General features: G+C 44.3%; 1 protein-coding gene across 7 annotated transcripts in view; it reads left to right on the top strand.

The window, feature by feature from the left end:
• Nucleotides 1–928: 928 nt before the first annotated feature.
• Nucleotides 929–21937, top strand: part of GLCE (glucuronic acid epimerase) — a 97036-nt gene continuing 76027 nt past the window's right edge. For 2 of the 7 annotated variants that reach the window (XM_054041937.1, XM_054041934.1), the window contains exon 1: nt 1733–2258. The gene's annotated coding sequence lies outside the window, so the exon portion shown is untranslated. Of the gene's footprint in view, nt 936–1231; nt 1318–1732; nt 2259–2391; nt 2407–21937 lie in introns of those variants that run through there. The other 5 variants (XM_054041938.1, XM_054041935.1, XM_054041939.1 and 2 more) reach the window with 5 other exon arrangements.

Raw genomic sequence — 21937 nt, 5'->3', positions numbered from 1 at the left:
TGAGCCTTCTGCTAAGAGACTCGTGGGTAGAGCAGGTGTTCAAGGGTTGCTGGTGGGAAACAGAGAGCACAAAGGCCATGGTCTATGGCAGCTCAAAGGGGACGTCCTTAAAGCCAGGAGCCTAGAGCTCTCTCCCCTGAAGCTTATTTCCCCCCTCCTTGTTCCCTGTGGCATCTCAAGGCTATGAATACCCTACAGACTGGGCTGCTGTAAGGTCTCCTACGAAGCCGCTCTATGTATAAGTAAACCACCCCCATAGAGCGGCGGTAGCTATGTCAGTGGGAACGAGTCTCTCGCCCCTGTCCACACCAGCACTTTTGTCTATGAAACGTAGGTCGGTCCGGGGGGTGTTTTTTCACATCTCTGACCGACCGAAGCGCTAGTGTAGACAAAGCCCAGCGGAGCCCGTGGGTTCCAGTCCCGAGCCCGGCGGAGGGAGGCTGCCGCAGCTACCAGCCCAGGGCCAGCGGGCACCGTACGGGCGGCCAGACAGGGGAGAGGCTGCAAAGGTGCATCCAGCCCGGTGCCCGGTCGGCGGCCAGTGCAGACTGGGGGAGGCTCCGGACTGGCCCCGGGCTCCCGGGAGGAGGCGGCCAGGCCGCCCTAGGGATAGCCGGGCTGGGGGCTGCAGGGCCGCTCCGCCCTGCAGGGGGCTCCCGGGGCGCAGCGCGGCGCCGCTTCCCGCAAGGCCCGAGCCCGGCCCGGCCCCGGCAGGCGAGAGGCGCGTGTCCCCCGCGCCGAGCGCAGCCCCTCCCCTCCGGGCCCGGCGGCGCGCTGCGATTGGACGCGGGGTCCCCGCCTGGCCCGCCCCCATCGCGGGCGGAGCGCTGTGATTGGGCGATGTGTCCCCGCCCCCCGCCGGGTTCTCGCGGGAAGTGAGGGCGGAGTCGTTCCCCCCCCCGTCTCCGTGGTTTCGCCCCGCCCGCCCCGCCCAGGTAGGCGCTTCCGAGGGGGAGGGGGGCTCCGGGGTAACCTGGGGCGCCCGTTGCCGGGCTCGGCGGCAGCTCCCCGGAGCGCTCCTGCCTCAGCGCGGCTGCCTGCGAGCGCGGCGTTCTAGCCCGGCGGCGCGCGGGGATTGGCCGGCGCTCTGGGGGCGGCGCGCGGGGATTGGCCGGCGCTCTGGGGGCGGCGCGCTGCGATTGGGCCGCGCGTGGCCCCGCCCCGCCGGCGCGGGGGGCGCGTGGGCCGCGGGGGCGGGGTTCGCCGCGGCCCCACGTCGCCGCCTCCCGGAGCCCCGCGCACTGTGGTTCCGCCCGGGCCGGGGACAGGCAGGAGCTGCTGCGCCGAGGGAGGCCCGCGCCCGCCCGCCCTGCACAGGTGGGAGCTGCCGGGGGCCGCGCTGCTGGGGCCGGCGGGGCGGGGCGGGGCCGGCGGGACCCGGCGTGGGGCTGTGCCGGCTCCGCCGCCATCTCCCGCCTCGGTCCCCTCTGCCCGGCTCGCGTCCCCCGGGGCCGGCTGCGGGGGCTCCTGACAGGTGGGGCGGGGGGAGCGGCTGCAGCCCCCCCGGCCCGAAGTGGTTCCCTCACCCCCAGGGGTTACAGTCCGGGTCTGTGGCGCTCAGCCCCCCCCCCCACACACACTGTACAACCCCCCCCCCCTGCCCCGGCTCTGGGTCGCGCTTCCGTGGCGGGGGGGCTCTGGCTTGACCCCTGCCTTGCCTTGGGGCCACGTGGGCTCCTGGCAGATCGCTGCTGGGTGGGGGTCTGTGCAGTCTCCCAGTCTCTTCCCTCCACCTTGTTCCTGCCGAGCCATTGTCAGGCTGCCCCACTGGTCCCCAGCCCGATGGGTTCGGGTCTGGCAGCAGCCAGCCCTGCCCTGGTGCACCGAGTGGAAGGGAGGATGATGGTACCTGGGAGCGGTGGGCCAGGGTGATAGGCAGGACTGTGTCCAAACTCCCTGAGAGACAACAGAACAAACAGCCAAGTGGGAAGTCAGACACTCCGAGACTGTTGCGGAAAGGAGACCTAGTTGCTTTACGCTGACAGCCATGGTGGTAGCTGTTTTCAGTCAAGCCCTGCCACCCCGTCTTCAGCTCCACGCTCTTCTGTGTCGGCATCAGAGTTTTACACTCTTGCTTTCATGGTCACTTGGGCTTCTGTGCAAAGCAAATGAAACTGCTTCGTTTTTCTCCTTCTCAAGTTGCTTAGTAGAAGGGACTTCACATTTCAGGATGGAGATTTTGAAATTCCAGGTCCAGGCGGAGACGGGAGAGCAATAGCAGCTCTTTCTGGAGGAAGGGATAAAGGCACTGATTGCAGGTTGATATTTGGTTCATTCATCAGAGTACTGGTAAAGTACTGGGTTTTGCTGCCAGAGCATTGTATGAGTAACCCAATCTTGAACAAACTCCGATAAAAATTAGCCACCCTTAGGATGATCCTGTAAAGAAACGGATCATTTTGATGGGTGAGTAAACTTACTCATCCCAATTGAGTGGGTGTGTAGAATTTTACAAGACTAACATAACCGGATCTGAAATGTTCCATGGTAACTGGAGACATTATTTGGGAATTTTTATGCTAGCTGTTTTCCACATACTTGGTCAAGAGCAGCCTTTTCTTTGTATGCTTCATTACTGCAGGTGCAGTCTGGCATAGAAGAGAGCTTGTGAATAGCTCTTTGTATTATGCCAGCACCTGTTCATGTGGAACTGAGATAGTTTTACTACCTCCTTAAAGGTGTGATGTGGACTGATTAAAGCAGAAATATTTAAAGCTCAGGCTATGCTTCTGACCCTGATTTAGCCCCTATTACCTGGCTGTTGCCAGTGTCTTGTTGCCAGCTACTTGTGCTGTCAAAAGACAACATGAATTAAACATAGAGATACAAAGTTGAATATTCTAACCCTTTTGTTAAGGGGCATATTTTCCTCTGATCTGTAACATTGGATCTTGACTCATTATTCTGGCCTCCCAAAAGGCATGGATTTCCCTCTTGACGGTGAGGTTGGTTCCATAGAAGTGGGGCAGAATATTAGCTGCTTATGTGGGACAGAAAGAATTTTGATTTGTTAGACTTATGTTGGGAAATACAAAAACTTAGGAGTACTTAATCTTTGACATTATAGCTTTACAATATTGCAACAGTTCTGTGATTCTAACAACCGTTTCAGTGGGGAGTGCCTTTTCCTTAGATATACCTGTATCCTCTGGCTTCATCCATGGAACCACTCCAATTTGATCTCATGGTTTTGATGTAGAAACTTCATAAAAATGCTAATGCTCTTCAAAGATAGTTGTGGTGTTGATTAGCTTTTTTTGTCAGATCATCTGAAACCATGAAAATGTCTTTTTTCTCCCTCCCTCTTGATGCTTCATTTATAAAATAGGCAGACCAATTTAGGTCATTTTTTTTTTTGTGAATATGCTGCACCATGGCATGATGCTGATTAAGGGCCAAAGCTATCATGGGTCTAGTAAGCACCACCAACAGGAGAAACTGCTTCCATTTCACACTGTTCATAGAATATATAACATTCAAATATAACTATGGAGATCAAAATGTTCTTTGTGGAAATATGTATGCCCCTTTATATCCATCTATGTCAAGAAACAATTTTGTGAATAGTTTTCTTAGTGGGTGAATTCAAAAGGCCTAGGAAGTTGTAGAAGTAAAATTGTATTAGTCCATTTATCAAACTTACATTTAAAAAAACCCACTTATTTTATTTTGGACTAAAATAAAGCTTGGTCGTTCTTAAGGGATAAAGCAAAAATAACTTCTTCCAGATATGATCTTCCATACATTGAAAATTAACTGATTTGTGGAGTAGCAGAGTAAAATATATAGGATATCTAGATAAACAGGTAAAATCAGTCTGAATCAGTAAGGAGTCTCAGTTACTCAATTGATGCAGTCTGGCTTAAATTTGCAACTATATAAGGAAAACCTACAAATATTCAGGAGGTTGAATTTTTATTTTTAAGTATATACAACAGGAGAAACTTAGATTTCACTATCATCTATGAAATTGCATGCAATGCTCAGGAATGTTCTTTAAACAAATTAATATTTCTTACACCCCCCCCCCCCCAAGTATGTAATAAGTGGTGCCAGACTGTTCTTTGAAATATGGTGGGGGGGGTGGATTTCTACATCTTTTGGATATTGTGGAACATCCAAGAGATGTATGTTTGTGTTTATATGTATCTGGTATGTCATGACATGACACATGTTACTAGGGCATCTATTTAAGAAGATATGGAGATGTTTAACAATTAAGAGGTTATGGTACGCATATTAAAACTTTGTCCAAAGACAGCACTTTAATGCTTAGTAGCTGGGTATATAGCTTGTCTAAAGCCGTATTCTAAATGGTTGGCTGAACTTTTGGCACATATTTGTGCAGGTGGGACCTTCATCGCTGGGAGAAGACTATAGAGTAAAGGCAGCTGGGCATGCGGTGAGCAGAGATGGGGATAGAGAAGAATGCAGCGGTTTTAAACTCATCCCTCTGCTTCTTTCTCCCCAATCAGTGCACTTCCCCTTCCTTCTCTGCCTTGAAAAGGTTGCTGCTACTAACAGTAGTTTGTGGATCTCTAGGCACTTTCTATCATAAAAACTATATAGGTTCAATATTACAAACATAGGTTTTTAGTATAGATAGTTCAAAGTGACTATTGGGCCACTAACTGCTGAAAGGGCAACTGGGCTTCTGAGGGATGAGGAAAAGGATCCAGATAGTTAAGAAAAAATTGGGTTCTAGTGTCAGCTCCTTGGGCAAATCATCTCAACTTTCTATCTTAAAAAATGAGGATACTATTACTTGCCCACCTTTGAGTTGTTTCAGCTCTGTGGTTGAGAAGTGCTGTATAAGAATAAGTATGTGTCAGTTCGTGGGACCTGTAAATTATGTCAAGATTAAAATTAATGTAGTGTATATAGTACATAGTAGAGAAAAGCTCGGTGTCGTCTTTCCGCTATTTTCTTTAATCCCAGAACTGCTTTTCATTTTGAAAGGATAGATTAAGAAGTTCTTTGAGTGCTAGTTCATGTCGATTCCAATCAGGTGTGTGTGTGCGTGCATGGCAGCTGGAAGGCTTTTCCCCTAGCAGCATCCGTCGGGTCGACCTGGGATCCCCCCTGGAGTTGCACCTTTATGGCACAAAATATAGAGCCCTGCTGACCCCATCACCCCTTCAGTTCCTTCTTGCCATCTGTGACGGTTAGCCTGAACCTCTCATAGCTCCTGCCTTGGCAAGCACCGTTAGCAGTGTCCGTTGTACGTCGTTGCTTACCTCTTAGTGTAGTTAGTATTAGCAATTCTCGGCCCTCCCGCCCTTCCACCTCCCTTCCCCATCACTCTTCAGGGACCCTTCTCATGAGCGACTTCTCATACAGGAGGTGCACTCGCTCCTATTGCCGGGGGCAGTGGAAGAGGTTCCTCAGGAGCTGAAGGGCAAGGGTACGATGCAACAGGAAGTGCCAGCAGTTTTGCTCCTTCCTGAATCACAGCCTGGGCTCCATTGCGGACATGTGCCTCCTCCCCTGCGGAGGCCATCTCCTATGTGCGTTTCCGTCTGTCCCTCTCGTTCACAAGTGCTCCTCCAGATACGGAGGGATCAAGCTTTGGTGATATTGGTAGCTCCAGCGTGGCCAGCCAATTCTGGTACATATCAATCTTGGAAATGTCCGTGGAAGCCCCAGTCACCTTACCGCTCCTCCCAGACTTAATAACTCAGGATCATGGCCATCTCCAGCAACCGAACCTCGAGTTGCTGCACCTCACGGCGTGGAAGCTCCATGGCTAAACCTGATGGAGCTCTCCTGTTCCGACCCGGTTAGACAAGTCCCCCTTGGCAGTAGGAAATCCTCCCACTTGGCAAGGTAGGTAGCCCTGGTGAAGAGGTTTTCAATTTGGTTGGCACAGCATTGCTCGTCCCTGATGCTCGCCCCATACCACTTATACTGGACTACTTCTCCATCTCAAGCAGCAGGGACTGTCCATGTCATCAGTAAGGGTTCACTTGGCAGCCATTTCCGCCTTCCATCTGGGCACCGTGGGACGGTCGGTCTTTGCCAATCCTATGGTCCCGAAAGGCTATATCGACAGGCTATATCCGCACATCCGGCAGCTGACCCTGACCAACAAATGCTGCTGGGGAAAAATCTGGCACGCGAACACACCTGATTGGGATGGACGTGAACATCGCATCTCGAAGAACAACAGTTACAAGAAGGTGAGTGTTTTTTTAGTCAAACTATTTTCAAAGGTCATTTTAAAAAATAAATTAATTTGTATTCTGCTAGCAATAAGCCAGGCCTGACTTTCTGTTGGTGTATGTCTTGTGCAACTGAAGACCAAAGCAGTGTACCCAAGATGTGCATCAGCAACCTATTAATGCACACCCCTTTTTGTTGTGCTGCTATATTTTAAGAATGTAAACTTGTCATCTAACAGAATGCTGGAGCTGTAACACTGTCCTTGTCTCAACCCTCAAAACTGGGTATAGATTAAAGACAATAGCGAGGGCTGTGGAGTATTTTAGTCGCATTTTTAGAATTCTCATGTCTTCTCACATTGCTCATTTCTGGATACTCCCTATTTGTCAGTGGTGAAAATAGGCTCCTTGGGTGTCTGGAAACAAGGATTGAGAATGGAAGCCCCTATCCTTGAGTTAGGTGTGTCTTCCTTTTGATACTGTTGCTCAACAGTACAGTATTTAGATCATCCTTTGGTTTGTTTGATGATCTCCCTCAATATTTTTTGCCTGATATTACCGGCTTTGTATCTGATTTTCACATGCAGAGAGGCAGCTAAGGTTGCTTTTCTACTCTGATTGTTAGCAATTCATCTGACTAGATGTTGATTCCATGATCCGTTTCTTGAAAGTATTTGTTCACCAGTTATCACTGATTCTTCTCCCCCTCTCCCCTCTTAATGTCAGTAATGTAATTTCAGTATTGTAGATACTTATTTACTCTGTACTTTATCATATAAGAACTCATTGGGAATTGAGAGTGCTCGGCACCTTGTTGAATCAGCCCCTAAGGCCCTATGTAAAAAAAGACTTCATAGCCTACATATGTGAAAGTACATTAAGCTATTGAACAGGTCTACTTCTATCATGTGAAAGTACATTAAGCTATTGAACAGGTCTACTTCTATCTGATGTTTATGTAAAGAATTGTCAGTACCCTATTAGCATGCAGTAGATCTCATAAACTGAAGCTTTGGTGTGTTATGGATACATTAATAATCAGTAGCTGAGCATTTTTATGCTAGACATGTTAGTGCTAGAATATCTAGCCTCTTTACGTTTGAATTTCATTCAATTGGTCAAAGTCTGCATTGGCACCTTATTGTGCATTCAGACAGTGACCATTGACCAGGGTGGAGAGGATATAGCAAAAAAAAGTAATGAATACATGATTAAAACAGTTTTTTCTGTGGGAGGGCAAATTAAAACAATTCAAGCCATTGGTTCAGCACCCTAGCAATTGGAAAGTCTTGTGCAGGCAAATTTAAGGTTAGATAATCAGAACTACAATGCCTGTGTAATATGAACGGACCCCAGTCATCAGCATGCGTCTCTACTGAATGAGATAAAAGCTGTTTGGCTCTTAGCCACGGCTGTAGTAGACTCATCAAGCTCTAGATGGTCTGGGTGCCACTAGAGAGGGACAGCACCACACCAAGCAGGCATGGGGGTTACACCTGCATTTTTTTTCTGCATAGCATGTACCCCTTCAAAAATGCAATATGAAAATAACCCTTTGCATGAAATTTATGTATGGAAAAATGCATTCGTGTATACAGTTACCAGTAAGACTCTAGTACGGGGAAGGTCTGTTAATAACAGTTGTACCGTTGTGTATGTATATATACACAAATAAGATTGTTTTTCCTTGGTAGCATCATGCATGAATATAAATAATATTGCAAAATCTTAATGTTGGCTCAAGCAAACACTCCATACCCTGAAAATAGCTTGAAGAATTATGTATACGTGAACCCAATCCTGCAGTCCTCCTAAACAACACTTGCTGACTTTGATGGAAGTTTTGCAAACCAAGGCCAGCAGAATCAGATTTGGGAGCAGCCTTTTTAAAGATAGTATGAACTTGAACAATACAGCCTGTAGATGTAGGGATTGCCAGTTTTATTAATAAATCTTCAGTCAGCACTTGCTAAACAGGAAAGATTGTAAGGACGCTATGCACTTCTGAATTTGGCGAGTTGTAACAAGTGAAATGACACTATCCAAGCACGTTCTGTAAAAGTATCTTGCCCTGCAAATATATTCTTTGGCACCATTAACAAACTTTTTCTGGGTCAAATATTTCAGTTGATGTCTGTCTAGCGTCCTTGTTTTCACTTCAGTGAATTTGTAAAGTTATCAGATACCACAGTGATGGTAATATATAAATGTCTGTATTAAGTTGAAGTGTAATTCTACAACAAATCCTCCTTATGTAGGTAACTGAATCCTGTTCCGTTGTGGGGATGGGGGAGGGAGCAACTTGACAAGTTAAACTGTTTTACAGATTTAAAATATGCATACAGTATTGTCAAAACTTGCACACTGTAATATATCAGAGGGGTAGCCATGTTAGTCTGGATCTGTAAAAAGCAACAGGGTCCTGAGGCATCTTTAAGGGCAGGTCTACACTAACCCCCCAATTCGAACTAAGGTATGCAACTTCAGCTACGTGAATAACGTAGCTGAAGTTCGAAGTACCTTAGTTCGAACTTACCTCAGTCCAGACGCGGCAGACAGGCTCCCCCGTCGACTTCGCGGTACTCCTCTCACCGAACTGGAGTACCGCAGTCGACGGCGAGCACTTCCGGGTTCGACTTATCTCGTCCAGACAAGACGTGATAAGTCGAACCCAGAAGTTTGATTTGCTTGCCGCCGAACTACCGGGTAAGTGTACACCTACCCTCTAGACTAACAGATGTGTTGGAGCATAAGCTTTCGGGGATGAATACCTACGCGTCTGACGAAGTGGGTATTCATCCACGAAAGCTTATGCTCCAACACATCTGTTAGTCTTAAAGGTGCCACAGGACTTTTTACACCGTAATATGATTCTGAAGATGCTTCTGAAGACGTGTATTGGCTGTTGTAACTTGTTGGCTCATGACAATGATTCTAATGACATGCTAAACTAGTTCAGTGAGTTTAACCAAAGTGACACTAACATTTTTTAAATGTAGTTTTTTGTACCCAGTAGGTGATGGTTTCTGCCATCATGTTCTCAAATATGAGAAGCAACTTAAAAGTAAAGTGAAAGCATTCATATTGGGAAAGGAAATACGGGCATTCGCTTTTGAAGTGATGGCCTTGTGAACCACCATATCTCCTTTCTCCTAGTAGTAGTATATACTCTGGTTTCTCTTCAGATCGTATAAATCTTTCACTTTTACCTTCAGTATGGAAACAAAAGCAAAATGTTAAAGCATGAGATAAAGTTTAGTAAAGCATCCTCAAATAGTCGTGGGAAGGCTGCGTTGGTGGTATTATGCAATATTTTACACTGCTAAAAATTAGTAGGTGCCTAAAATATTAGTGTCTGGCCAGTGGCCCAGACAGAAGAAAAGCTGGGTCTGGCAGCATTTGGCAGTAATTTTCTGCAAAGCAAGTGTCCTGAGCTCTTTTTACTGTCCGACAGATTCTTTGACAATATCATGCTTTATAATGCTGTTTTTTACAGTGCTACCTCAACTGGAAAAGGAATTCTTTTGGAGATGATCTAGTCATCGGTTAGTTGAGACATTTCCTGTCTTTATTATAGAATTACACTAACTAGTTTGGGGTACTGATTTTAGACTTGAAAAATAAAATAAGGGACATTGTTCTAAATTTATACAATCCTCCACATAATGGGGCACTTACCTTGACTGACATGTCAGGGTACTGCTGTAATATAAATAGGTGGTGGTAATAATCAGAGCACTGTCTTTTTATCCTACATACATATCATTATTTTGTGGCTTTCTTTGCCTAATAGCATCTTGCTGTTTCGGGAGACTTTCTGTTCCCTCACTGGTAACCGTGAAATGAAAAGCTGGGCTTCAATAAAGTTAGTTTAAATGGGTCTTTCTCCAAACAATTGATTGAGCCATAAGATTAAAAGGCAGATTTCTTATGCAACTACTATGAGATTTCTCAAAATGGTTACTTTATCATTTGGGGTTTTTTTTATTTTATTTTAAAAGCTTGATGAATTACATATTCTAATGTAAAAAGAATGAGGAGTACTTGTGGCACTTTAGATGCAGACTAACATGGCTACCACTCTGAAACATGAAATAATGTGGTATTCAAGTCTTACTGGAATTCTAAAGCATTTAATATTTTGACTTCCAGAGGCCTTCAGAACAGATTGACCATCTATCAGCCAAACCTGCCGCGTCAGCAGGTAAATAAACTGACCCGCCCGCTAGGGTGCTTACCCTGGCAAGCCACCTGCCAAACGTTGCCGACCCCTGGGATAGATACAGGGATGGCAGGGTGTTAACCGGAGGAGGAGGTTTTTACCAGGTAAAATAATGGCTTTTACTGCTCTGGGGAAAGCTAGGTAGGCCCAGTTTAAGGCATTTTCCATTTGAAAAACTGTTTCATAGAACCATAGGGCTAGAAGGGTCAGCAAGGGTCATCTAATCTCACCCCCACCAAAATGCAGGATTTGTTATGTCTAAACCACCCAAGCTAGATGGCTATCCAGCCTCTTTTTGAAAACCTCCAATGAAGGAGCTTCCATGTCTTCCTTAGGCAGTCTGTTTCACTGTCCTACTGTTCTTACAGTTAGGAAGTTTTTCCTGAGATTTAATTTAAATCTGCTGTCGTTTGAACACATTGCCTCTTGTCCTGCCCACTGTAGCAAAAGAGAACAACTTTTCTCCGTCTTTTTATGGCAGCCTTTCAAGTATTTGAAGATCTCTATCATGTCTCTTCCTCCCCCACCCCCATCCTCCTATTTTCCAAATTAAACATACCCATTCTTTCAGTCTTTGCTCATGACGCTTGCATTCCATCCCTTTGATAGTCTTTGTTGCTTGCCTCTGGATCTTTTCCAGTTTCTCTACATCCTTTCTATAAACTGGTGACCAAAATTGGACACAGTACTCCAGCTGATGACTAACCAACATAGAGTAAAGCAGTAGTATCTCTTCCCATGACCTGCATGCTATGCCTCTGTTAATGCAGCCCAAAATTGCATTTGCTTTTTGCAACAGCATCATGTTGTTGACTCGTGTTGAGGTTGTGATCTACCACAACTCCCAGATACTTCTCAGCCGTGATGCTGTCAAGCCAGTTCTCCCATTCTGTATTTGTAAATTTGGTTTTTCTTCCCTGCGTGTAGCACCTTACATCTTTGCTGAATTTCATTTTGTTGTCTGTAGCCCAGTTCTCCAATTTATCAAGATCCCTCTGAATTTTAGCTCTATCCTCTGAAGTGTTAACAACTCCCCCTAGCTTTGTCATCTCCACATGTGATCAGTATGCTCTCTATTCCTACATCCAGGTAATTAATAAAGATGTTAAATAATACTGGACTCAGAACAGATTCCTGTGGAACCTCACTTGAGGCCTTCTTCCAACCTGACATCATTCCATTAATAGTTACTCTTTATGACTGTTTAACCAGTTATGTAGCCACTTAATGGTAGTTTCACTAAGCCTGCATTTCTCCACCTTACTTATGAGACTGTCCTGTGGGACTATGTCAAGAGCCTTGCTAAAGTTCAGGTATGTTATGTCCACTGCATTCCCCCTCCACCAAACCAGTTACCTTGTTAAAGAATCCGAGGGGTAGCCATGTTAGTCCGTAGCCACAAAAACAACAAGGAGTCCGGTGGCATCTTAAAGACTAACAGATTTATTTGGGCAAATCTGAAGAAGTGGGTTTTTTTACCCATGAAAGCTTATCCCCAATAAATCTGTTAATCTTTAAGGTGCTACTGGACTCCTCATGGTTCTTGTCAAAGAAGGAAATCAAGTTGATTTGGCATGATTTCTCCGTAGTAAATCCATGCTGGCTGCTAGCAATAACCCCTTCATCTTCCAGGTAATCACAAATTGAATGTTTTATACTTTGCGGTAGTAGCTTCCCAGGTATCGAGGTCAGGCTGACTGGTCTATAGTTCCCCAGCTCCTCCTTTCCCCCCTTTTTAAAGATGGGCACTACCTTAGCCCTTCTCCTGTCATCCATGAGTTTGTAAATATTATTGTCAGGGGCTCTGAGATTTCTTCAGCTAATTCCGTCAGCACCCAGGATGAATAGCATCAGGCCCTGCTGACTTGAATTCATTCAAATTAGTCAGAAGATCTTTTACTTATACTGATTTGCCTCCCTTCCCCTTTGTTGTCTATGGTAACTTTGTTAGTCATCTGGTCACATGTTTTTTGTGTGAAGACTGAAGCAAAGTTGACATTGAACAGCTCTGCCTTCCTAGCATTTTTTGTTACTTAGCTCACCTTCTCCACTGAGCCGTGGACGCACCATCCTTGATCTTTCTTTTTTTGTCTGATGTATTTGTAGAACCATTTCTTGCCAGCTGTAACTCAAGCCTTAACTTTCCTGATTTTTGTCCCTGCACACTTGCGCTATTCCCATGTATAAAAACATGCCCCACCTTCCATTTCCTATATGTATCCTCTTAGCTATTTAGATAGCTAAAAAGCTCCATGTGTGGCCACATTGGCCTCCTATGACTCTTATCTATCTTCTGCATCAGAGTAGCTTGATATTGAGCATCAGGTATTACATCATTTTAGGAACTGCCAGCCCCTTCCACTCCTTTTCTTCCTAAATGGTCTTTCCATGGGTCCTTGCCTACTATTTCTGAGTTGGTTGAAATCTGCCTTTCTGAGCAAGTGTCCTTGTTTTGCTATTCTCATGTCTTCCTTTCCTAGGATCTTGAATTCATCCACCTCATGATCACTTCCTCCCAAGTTCCTGACCACCTTTGCATTCACAACTAAATTCCATTCCTGTTGGTCAACACCAGCTCCAAAAATGGATAGACCCCCTAATTGTTTCCTCAGTTTTCTGAATCAGAAAGTTGTCCACTACACATGCTAAGAACTTGCAGGACATATTATGTTTTGCTGTATTAGTCTTTCAACAGATATCAGGGAAGTTAAAATGCCCCATTAATACTAGCTCACATCACATTACTTAGTTTTAGTTGCATATTCAAAGTGTGGTTACATAAGACAGTGGATCTGTAGATTAATTAAAGTTTGTACAAATAAAGTAAAACTGCAGTTGGCATAATACTAATATGTAATAAAACTGAATACTGGAATGTCTGTATACATTTTGGTTCAGTATTTTCTCAAGGAAGGTATACATGTTATGACACACTTCAGTTTTTAATATTGTGTAAACAAGAGGAAATGAAAACATTGTTATATGAAAATGCCAGTAATGCAGGGTTGTCAGCTTGCAGCATTAAGCAGCCAGAAGCATGCAGAGCTGGGGGCTGATGTGGATGGGGTAAGAGGACCAAGGGGGCCAAGGCTGGGGCAGGAGCCGCAGTTGGCCCTGTGGCCAGGTTCAGCTCCACTCCCGGCCTTTCCCCCAGCCGTGGCCCCAGGCCAGGAACAGAGCCACGGCCAGCAGCCGAGGCTGGGGGCTGGTGTGGGGCCTTGCTGAGGCTGGGGACAGGGCCACGCATGGGGCCAGGAGCCGGGGAGGTGGGACCTGAGCAGAGCTGGGGTTAGGGAGGGCTGGCTGGGCCCTGCCCCTGCCGCGCCCGCCCCAGACTATTCCTCCATGCCCCCCTAGGGAGGCACGCCCCACACTTTGGGGACCTCTGGTTAAAGCTAATATTTACCAGTGCCCTGTCCTAAACTGTTTTTTCCTGGGAAATTGACAGCACTTGATAGATACTGTTGTTTACACAGCTGTAAGTCTAGAGTAACTCCATTGAAATCACACAATAGATGTAATTTCTGAATCAAGAGCAGAATTTGGCTTCATCTTAATGTCATCCCCCTTTCTCAACTCACTTGACTGGCTCCTGGTCTCTTTCCACCAACAGTTCAGACGTCCCATGCTCATTTTAGCTGTTGCATAACTTCTGCTTACATCGAATCTCGTTCCCTGCTCCATCTCTCTCGCACGTTACTCACTCTCACCTTGTGGCTCCATTACTTTTCTCCTCTTGTCTTTCCCTATTTGCAAACTGCTTTCTGTACTTGGAATGATGTCTGTTTTCCCATCCACCAAGTGTCCTTTCTCCAAAATCTGCTTTGTCCTTTCTTTTCCAATCATCTTGACTTCTCTATTTTCATGTCCTATATTTAAATGTGATTTTTGGGTGGAGGAGGGTGTTGGGTATATGTTAATCTGTGTAAAATGCTGTGCAAAGTTATGGCATGATATACCTTTTATAATAGATCATTCATTCACTATAAAATATCTTTCTTCAGAATTAACTTTGCATAATTTTTAGGCTAGATTTTTAATAACTGTTGAATGCCAGTTGAAATATTGGACGTGTCATGGAGACGAAAACCATGGTAACTAGATTCTCTAAAAGAATGCTCATTGTTAATTTCAGAGGAAATCAGGTTTTAATTACTGTCTTTATCTTGAGTACGCCACCTTATGCACAGATCTTCTGAATTGTGCCGGCACTGCTAGCACCATTAGAGTTAAAAATGAGCTGGTATTTCTTGATTTGAGAGGTGACAACTTGGCTGGTGTCACTGGTGATTAAAATCTGACTTATAGGCTGCCTGATTAAATATGATTTGTTGGTTACAAATTTAATTTACTCAGCTATATTTTTTGGGGGGCTAGATTTTAGTGTAATCTTAAAATCTGGCAGTCTAGTCATAATTAAGATTTATAGTGGAGGCCATATGGGGAGTACTTGAATTGTCACTACACTTCTGTGATCCTGTTCTGTGGATGAAGCCTTCAGGGCTCTAAATCTGGTACCTTTTAAGAGCAGTATATTCACTGTATTAAAAACAAAGCTTCAGCCCATAAACTACTGTATTAAAATAAGAATTGAACGTAAATACCAATAAGTTGGGTGCTATAGTAGATCGCTAACTTCTGTCTCAACACACTTGATAAAATAAATGGAACACGTTGGTTCTATACCTCACTAGGATTAAGGTAGGACACTTGTTAGTTGCCATTCAAATGAAGCTTCCATAACTATTTTCTACTACATAAAATTCTCAGATTTAATTTTTGAGAATTAGCCACAATCTGAAATTGTATGCAGATTTGGTTTAATTAGACCTTGGTACAGACATACACACATGACTTCTTGTATTAGAAACAGAGAAAAGTAGCACAGAATCCTGCAGACTTAGTTGCTTAATGTTTAAAACTTGTCTGTACCTCCCAGGTTTGTCTGAAGATAGTTTTTCATAATCTAATAAACCCCCAACCTCAGAAGGAAATAACTTTCTTTTCTGTAAGAACCTACTGAGGAGAGAATTTGTCAGGTCACTTTCACGGCATTATGAAAGCTGGCAATTTCTGTGACATCTTGAAATTCACTTGTGTTATGGGTAAATTTGGCATAGAAGTAAAATATTAGCACAACAATTGTTAAAATGTCAAGTCCCATACCCTGAAGAGAATCTTTCTTTTGTGTTACTAACATGCATTCCATAACTAGGCATAATGTAAGGCTTAATGCAACGGATGCTCTTTGAACCCAAGTGGACAATGATATCTCAGGGAAATGTAGTTTATTTCTGTGCAATGGATTTTTCCTTTGAAATCCTAAGAAAAGTGTTTATAAAAGAACCTCCGTTATGGACACCTCAGGAATGGAGGTTGTCTGTAACTCTGAACATAGCAGTTTGGACTCCAGATGCAGCAGCGGACGCTCCGGGCCGGGGTCCAGCAGCAGCTGAGCTCCCTAGTCAGCCCCAAGCTTGTCCTCCTCCAGGCAGAGGGGTTCGTGTGTGTACGAGAAAACAGTGTGTCCCCCTCCCAGAGGAGAGGGGAGGTGGTAAAAAAACAGCGTGTCCCCCTCCCGACGGGGGCAGGGGAGGAGGGGTGAAAGTGGTGCAGACCCCAGAGCTGCTCCTGCTCCGCTGGCTGGCTCCTGCTGCCTTGGGCTGACCGCCTCAGCGTCTTGCTGTAAGTGGCTGCCCCGTGGGTGGGGGCGAGTGGTGGGGACAGGCAGCCCAGATGTGCCTACCTTTAAGATGCAATACAGGCACAGTACAGTATTTGGGTTTTTTTGGTCTCTGCTGCTGCCCGATGGGTTACTTCTGGATGTACTAGGTGTCTGGTTGACCGGTTAGACCATAACTCTGGTGTTCCTATCTTTGAGGTTCCATGGTACCGTCAATCCAGGTGTTTCTTCTGGTTTTTCTTGTTCAAATGTTACCTTTCCCCCCTAGTTTCATAACATTAAGAGTTCTTTTGTTTGAGTCAGAAGTGTTTAGGTTAATGTATGATTGCCCCAAGGCTAAAGACTATTTCCACTGGGGGTGGACTACTACTTTATTTATGAGAAAATACTTAAAAATAAACTAGCAATATATACCAGCAATCCCAGCCTTATTGTCACAATAGAAAAGTCTACATACCAATCCTATCACTTATTTTAGTTGATTCAATTCAGAACTTTCTAGACTAATCCTCATTCCATTGAAGTCGGTGCCGAAACGCTCATTAAGTTCAGTGGAAGTGCAAATTGGCTTGCAGTGGGGAAACTGCAAAAGGCAGGTAGGTAGATTGAGTCCTGTCTCCATAGTAGGGAAAGGGTGTATCCGCTGCAGTCAGGAGGTGGGACCCTGCCTAGCCCTTGATGCCATGGCTATTTTTAGCAAGCTAGCTAAAGCAAGCTATATGTGCTGCAGTCAGACCTCCTGATTGCAGTGTAGAGATACCCTGGGGCCTTTGGCAAACTTTCTTCTAATACCTGATTGGCGTTGTGACCCATGTCACCAGTGGCCTCTCCTAAAAGAGTTGCCATTCACTGCTTCACCTTCTTGTATCTTGTTAATGTGGTTTGAAAACTGGTGAAATGGGAGGGCTTGAGATAGTACTGGAATTGACTGTGGATTATAAGGGTGCATTCTTGGTAGGGAATGGAAAGCTACAAACCTGAGACGTGCACACTGGCATTTACTAAACTGTAGTACATTTATATACTTTGACATTTCTGAATATGTAAAACCTAATTTCCCCATTGCCCTGCACTGCCCAAGGTGAAGTGAGTGCAAAGATGTGGAGAATGGTATTAATCAAAATATAGTGCTGATGAATTGGGCGCACAGCCTCTGTTCAGATCCCTGGAGCTCAAATAAACTTGATTTGCTCATGTATAAGAACAGTAAGTATTGTACGAGGGAGGGTGTAAGCATCTTAATTTACATGTTATAAAACTGCAGGGAGAGTCAGTCTGAAGGTCTGTTTAATTTCTAAGTTGGCTTTAAAAACTTAATTTTATATCTATATGACTTTAAAACTCGGGTGTCACATTTATCCTACCTTTTGTTCATAAAATTAACATACAGTACAGGCAATTGAATCTTTCCCTAAGACACCATTTTATATGCTCGTAAGCTGCTATTAGGTTTAAATAGTAGAATGTGTTGGGTATTTGAGTTTGGACAGTGTTCTTTCAGTGAATTTTGTTGGAAAGCCATTAGTCTTATTTCTTTATCCAATTTTCTGTTAAAAACTATGCTGATTAGAGAATGTGCTTTTTACTGGGTTAGAGGTTTCTCTGCACGTCTTAAATGGCTGCGTATGCTGAAATGCAGAATCGTCTTGTCAGAAAATATCAAGGTCCCTATCATGAGAATCCACTACTGCATCAGGCATGGAGCTGCTGTTTCACCCACCTTTTTAAAGGCTTGGAGGCAAGCAGAAGGTACTTCCCCACCTTTCATGTGGTATCCTATAGGTACCCTCTACAGGTACACCTGGTGAACATGCAGAGACCCCACTTCCCAGGCTTCTGTCTCTAGGCTCAAAGCCAGGTGCTTTCTCAGCAGCTCTCTAGAAGTCTGTTTCCTCCCATCTCTCTCTTTTTCTGGCAAGGATGGGGTCTTTATGGGCAGGGCTTTGGAGCGGAGTGTGGAGCAGTGGAGCTGCAGGTTTTTGCCTGGAGCTGGAGCGGAGCCGGAGCACAGCTCCAAAAAGCCCTGTATTTTAGGAACATTTCAAAGGAGTCCCCAGCCTTGTTTGGCTTAACAGTAGACCCTCCGCCTACTCCAGTGCTTCAGCAGTTCAGCAGGGCCAATTCAGGGATCCTGTCTACTTTCTCAGATAGCTTCTCTGAGTAGTAAAGAGATTTCTCAACACAAGGCCAGAAGCACAGGCTTAAAAAAAAGCTACTAACCAAGTGAGGGTTGCTTTTTTTTGTGGTTGATGGGTTTTATTTGGAAGTTTTTTCCTCAACTGAATGGCGGTGCCAGTACAACATCAATTGGTACAATTTCTGTGCTAGAATATCCAAAAGGGGATGTGTGGGTGGGAGTAAAGTGCAACGGAGGAATCACTTGCTGTTCAGGTTCCAGCTTTCTTTTGTCAATCTAAAAGAATCTTTATACGACACTATAATGTAACAGTTATATTTGAAAACTGCATTTCATGTTAATCTGTAGGCAGATTAGAAGTTCAGTTGTTGAGTACAGCAAAGGGTTTTGTCAGGACAATGGATTTTAGATGGAGCTTTGCAAAAGCTTGTAAAGAAGTGAATAAAGTGAAGGAAAATATATCAATCTAAACAGAGACCCAAGTAAACTGAACTTTACACACTCTCAAAATGGTGAGAACTAATTTTTGTAACATTGTGGCTGCTTTAAAAGATAATTGGGACAAAGTGATGATTTTAAAAATCAGAAGTTATAACACCAGTTCTTGCAGGTCATTTAAGTGATATACTTCTAAAATGTAACTAATAGTTGTGATCAGAAAGCTCGGGAATTGGAATTGGGTGTGCTTATACCAATTCTACAAGTTAAATTAAATTCCAGGCAGAATTTGGGACAGCTTTAATCTCTCTCTTTATTTCACCCCTGAAATTGTGAAAAGTACAAGAATAGGATAATGGACTGCTTTAGAATTCGTATGCAGCATAGGTACTGTACACGCTGGTATGAAGTCATGGCCCTTACTCTAAAAGACTTCAGTCAGATCTATACTAAAACTTTTGCTGGCCTAATAGTGTTGGTTAGAGGGGTGTGGTTTTGGTCTTTCTATACTGGTAAAAGCACTAGCGTAGATGCAGTATTCTGGCTTAAAAGTACTTTTGTCTGTATAGCTTATTTTGCCTGGGAACCAGTATAGCTGTTCCAGCAAAAACACTTGTCTGAATAGCTATAGCAGCGAATTTTAAGTGTAGACTAGGCAAAATGGTCTGTGGATACAAGGGATGGGGTATAGCAAAAGCAAATTAAGGGGGTCTCTATAATAAACATTACTTTGGGGGCGGGGGGGGGGTAAGGCTTGAAGGCCTCTGATGCCAGGGTGGGTAGAAGGGTGTTTTTTGTCGTCTTAGGCGACAGTATGGTGTTGTGCAGCCCCCCCCCCCCCCCCCCCCCACACACACACACTTAGGGTCAGACTGTTCAAAAAGCTCTGTTTCATTTGGGTACCTAAATGGGAGCAGTCAGATTGTCAAGTGCTCAGCACAAGCAGCTGGGTGCTGGTCACGTCTTTTGAGTGCCAAAATGGCAGCTGAGGTCTCTTGAAAAATTGGGCTTTAGGCACTGAACTACCATTAATGGAGAGATTTCCTTTGACTTCAGTGCATCTTGGATTAGACCATTGGTCATGGTTTTACAGGTGCTCTAACTGCTTGTATAAATAGGTATGAATTCCCATGTTACAAATCTATATTATTAAGCTAATTCAACATGGCCTTGAAGCAGCCGTTCTGCAGATAATTTAAATGTAGTTTTCAGACTTTTCTCACAAACACCAAATGCTCCTGTTCCAAAATGTTAGTGTTTTCATTGTGTGTTCTAACTTTGCCGCAAAGGGTGCATTCATTTTGAGGTGGAGGTTCGGATACGCTAGATGCATTGAAATTGCAAGACGACAAACCCAGGAAAAAAACTGAATTGGAGAATTTTGATCAGAGTTTATAAATTTAAATGGAACTTCCATCACATCATCTTGCTATTTCTGCAAATATTCTATCCTCTACTTACTCAAAGCATCATGAGATTGTCTGCAGAGGTAGAAAAGATGTTGTTAATAGATGTGGAAAAGAGCTTCCCAGAAAGCTTAAGAATTTCATGGTGCATTTGTTCTTGTATTGTGTATGTAGCAAATGAATGAATAAATGTATATATAATTTTAAAAAAGCATGTCTAACCTAGTGTAGTCAAAAGAAAAATGCAGCTAACATTTGAGTGACTAACTTATTGCAGTCAACCTAACTCTCATTCTGAACTTGGTAGATAAATATTTGAGGACAGTTTGTTAGCAGTGCTGAAGGTCACTCAATACATCATCTTAGCTTAGTTATTTCAGAACTTTGTGTTTCACTGTAATGTCTCAATCTGTAGGACTAATCCATTCTTGCCATCCCTGCTGGTTAATGTAGGCTTTTTTAAATCCTAAGAAGCTTTATTCCTTTGTAAGGCTTTCAGAAGTCTCTCTCCTTAATGATAAATGTCAACAAATTACATCAGGGTATCTTTGACAACAGCAGGGGAAAAGTGTAGTTTTCAGTCTTTGGTAGGTTCTGCTTTACAGATAGCAACAAAGTAAACTGGGTCGCACAACTTTTACAGTAATGAAGGTAATGGTTTCTGTGAGATCCCTTAGTCTGCTGTAAGGGGCAGAATAAGGTTGCGGTTTAAAAAAATATTGTATTTCTCTGTTTGCGTACAGTGCTGACTGTAAGTTTGGAGATGTGATCTTCAGTCTCCCCATGTACTTTTTTACTGGGATTTGCCATGGTGCAGTGGCTGCTAGCAAGTACCGAAAGTTACATGGTATACAGTCTGGCACTTTTCTGTTCCTTGCAATTCTTCTAGTTCTGTTGTTCCTTTCTTTCATGGGTCTTGGAGACTTACAAACCTCTAAACCTTTGAGGTAGGTTAATAGTGTAACATTTGTTCTAACGATGGTGGGAAATAGAGAACCAGAAAGTCAGTGGAAAAGCAGGGAATAAGCCTTGTCTACACGGGGGGGATTTGCCCTTATTCCAACCGCTGATGTACTGCACTCACCCAAACTGCTAATGACCGTGAGTACTACTTATTTGCAACTGTGGAGCTTAGTGGCTTTGCCTGTTTGTGCTGGTGTTGCTACCTCATGGATAGATGGCTTTGGGGTAAGCTCCCAGTATAGACCAAACCTAGACTGTAGGAGTCGTGAACTTCAATCTTCCTCTGTTTAACATTTTTTTTCATGTGAATCTTATTGTGTGCATGAATGGATTGAAAAATCCACTAGCTCCTGGTGATTGCAAGTCTTAATATAAGGTTCTGTGGATTGAAGCCTTAATTTAAAAGAAAAATTGCTGGCCCTCTGAATATGAGCAGAAAGTAAACTGATTCAGTGTTCCTTTTGATCCCAGTGCTGCTGCTCACAGCCTTATTAAGCATCAAAGCGAAAACTGTCAAGGCTCTGGTGAGTTTCATTGCTGCAGTTCAGAACTCCGAGGGCAGTGGCAAAACTAGCAAATCTTGTCAGTTTTACTCTGTTGGGAAAATCTCAGATTTCTAGGAGGTGAGATTGGACCCCAAAAATGGAGGTTTGGGGAAGACTACAGGAGCAAGGGGGGGGGGGGGGGTCTCTTTCAGCAACTTGCCGAAGGGGCTTCCAACTTATCAAATGCTTATTAGCCACAAGGTGATTCCAGAAGGATACTCAGGATTAGCTCTGGAAACAGCACTCTAGTGAGAATTCAGTCTTCTACAGCAGCTGGAGGTCCCAGTGAGAGGCTGGACTACTTTCATTACCACTTCACCTTCCTGGTCAGATCCACCTCTTGATTGCCCTCTGATAGATGTAGGTTGCTGGTTAGCAGGTG

This window comes from Malaclemys terrapin, chromosome 10 (genome assembly GCF_027887155.1).
Source record: "Malaclemys terrapin pileata isolate rMalTer1 chromosome 10, rMalTer1.hap1, whole genome shotgun sequence".
Lineage (NCBI taxonomy): Eukaryota > Metazoa > Chordata > Testudines > Emydidae > Malaclemys > Malaclemys terrapin.
This window is presented reverse-complemented; position numbering and strand designations above follow the sequence as displayed.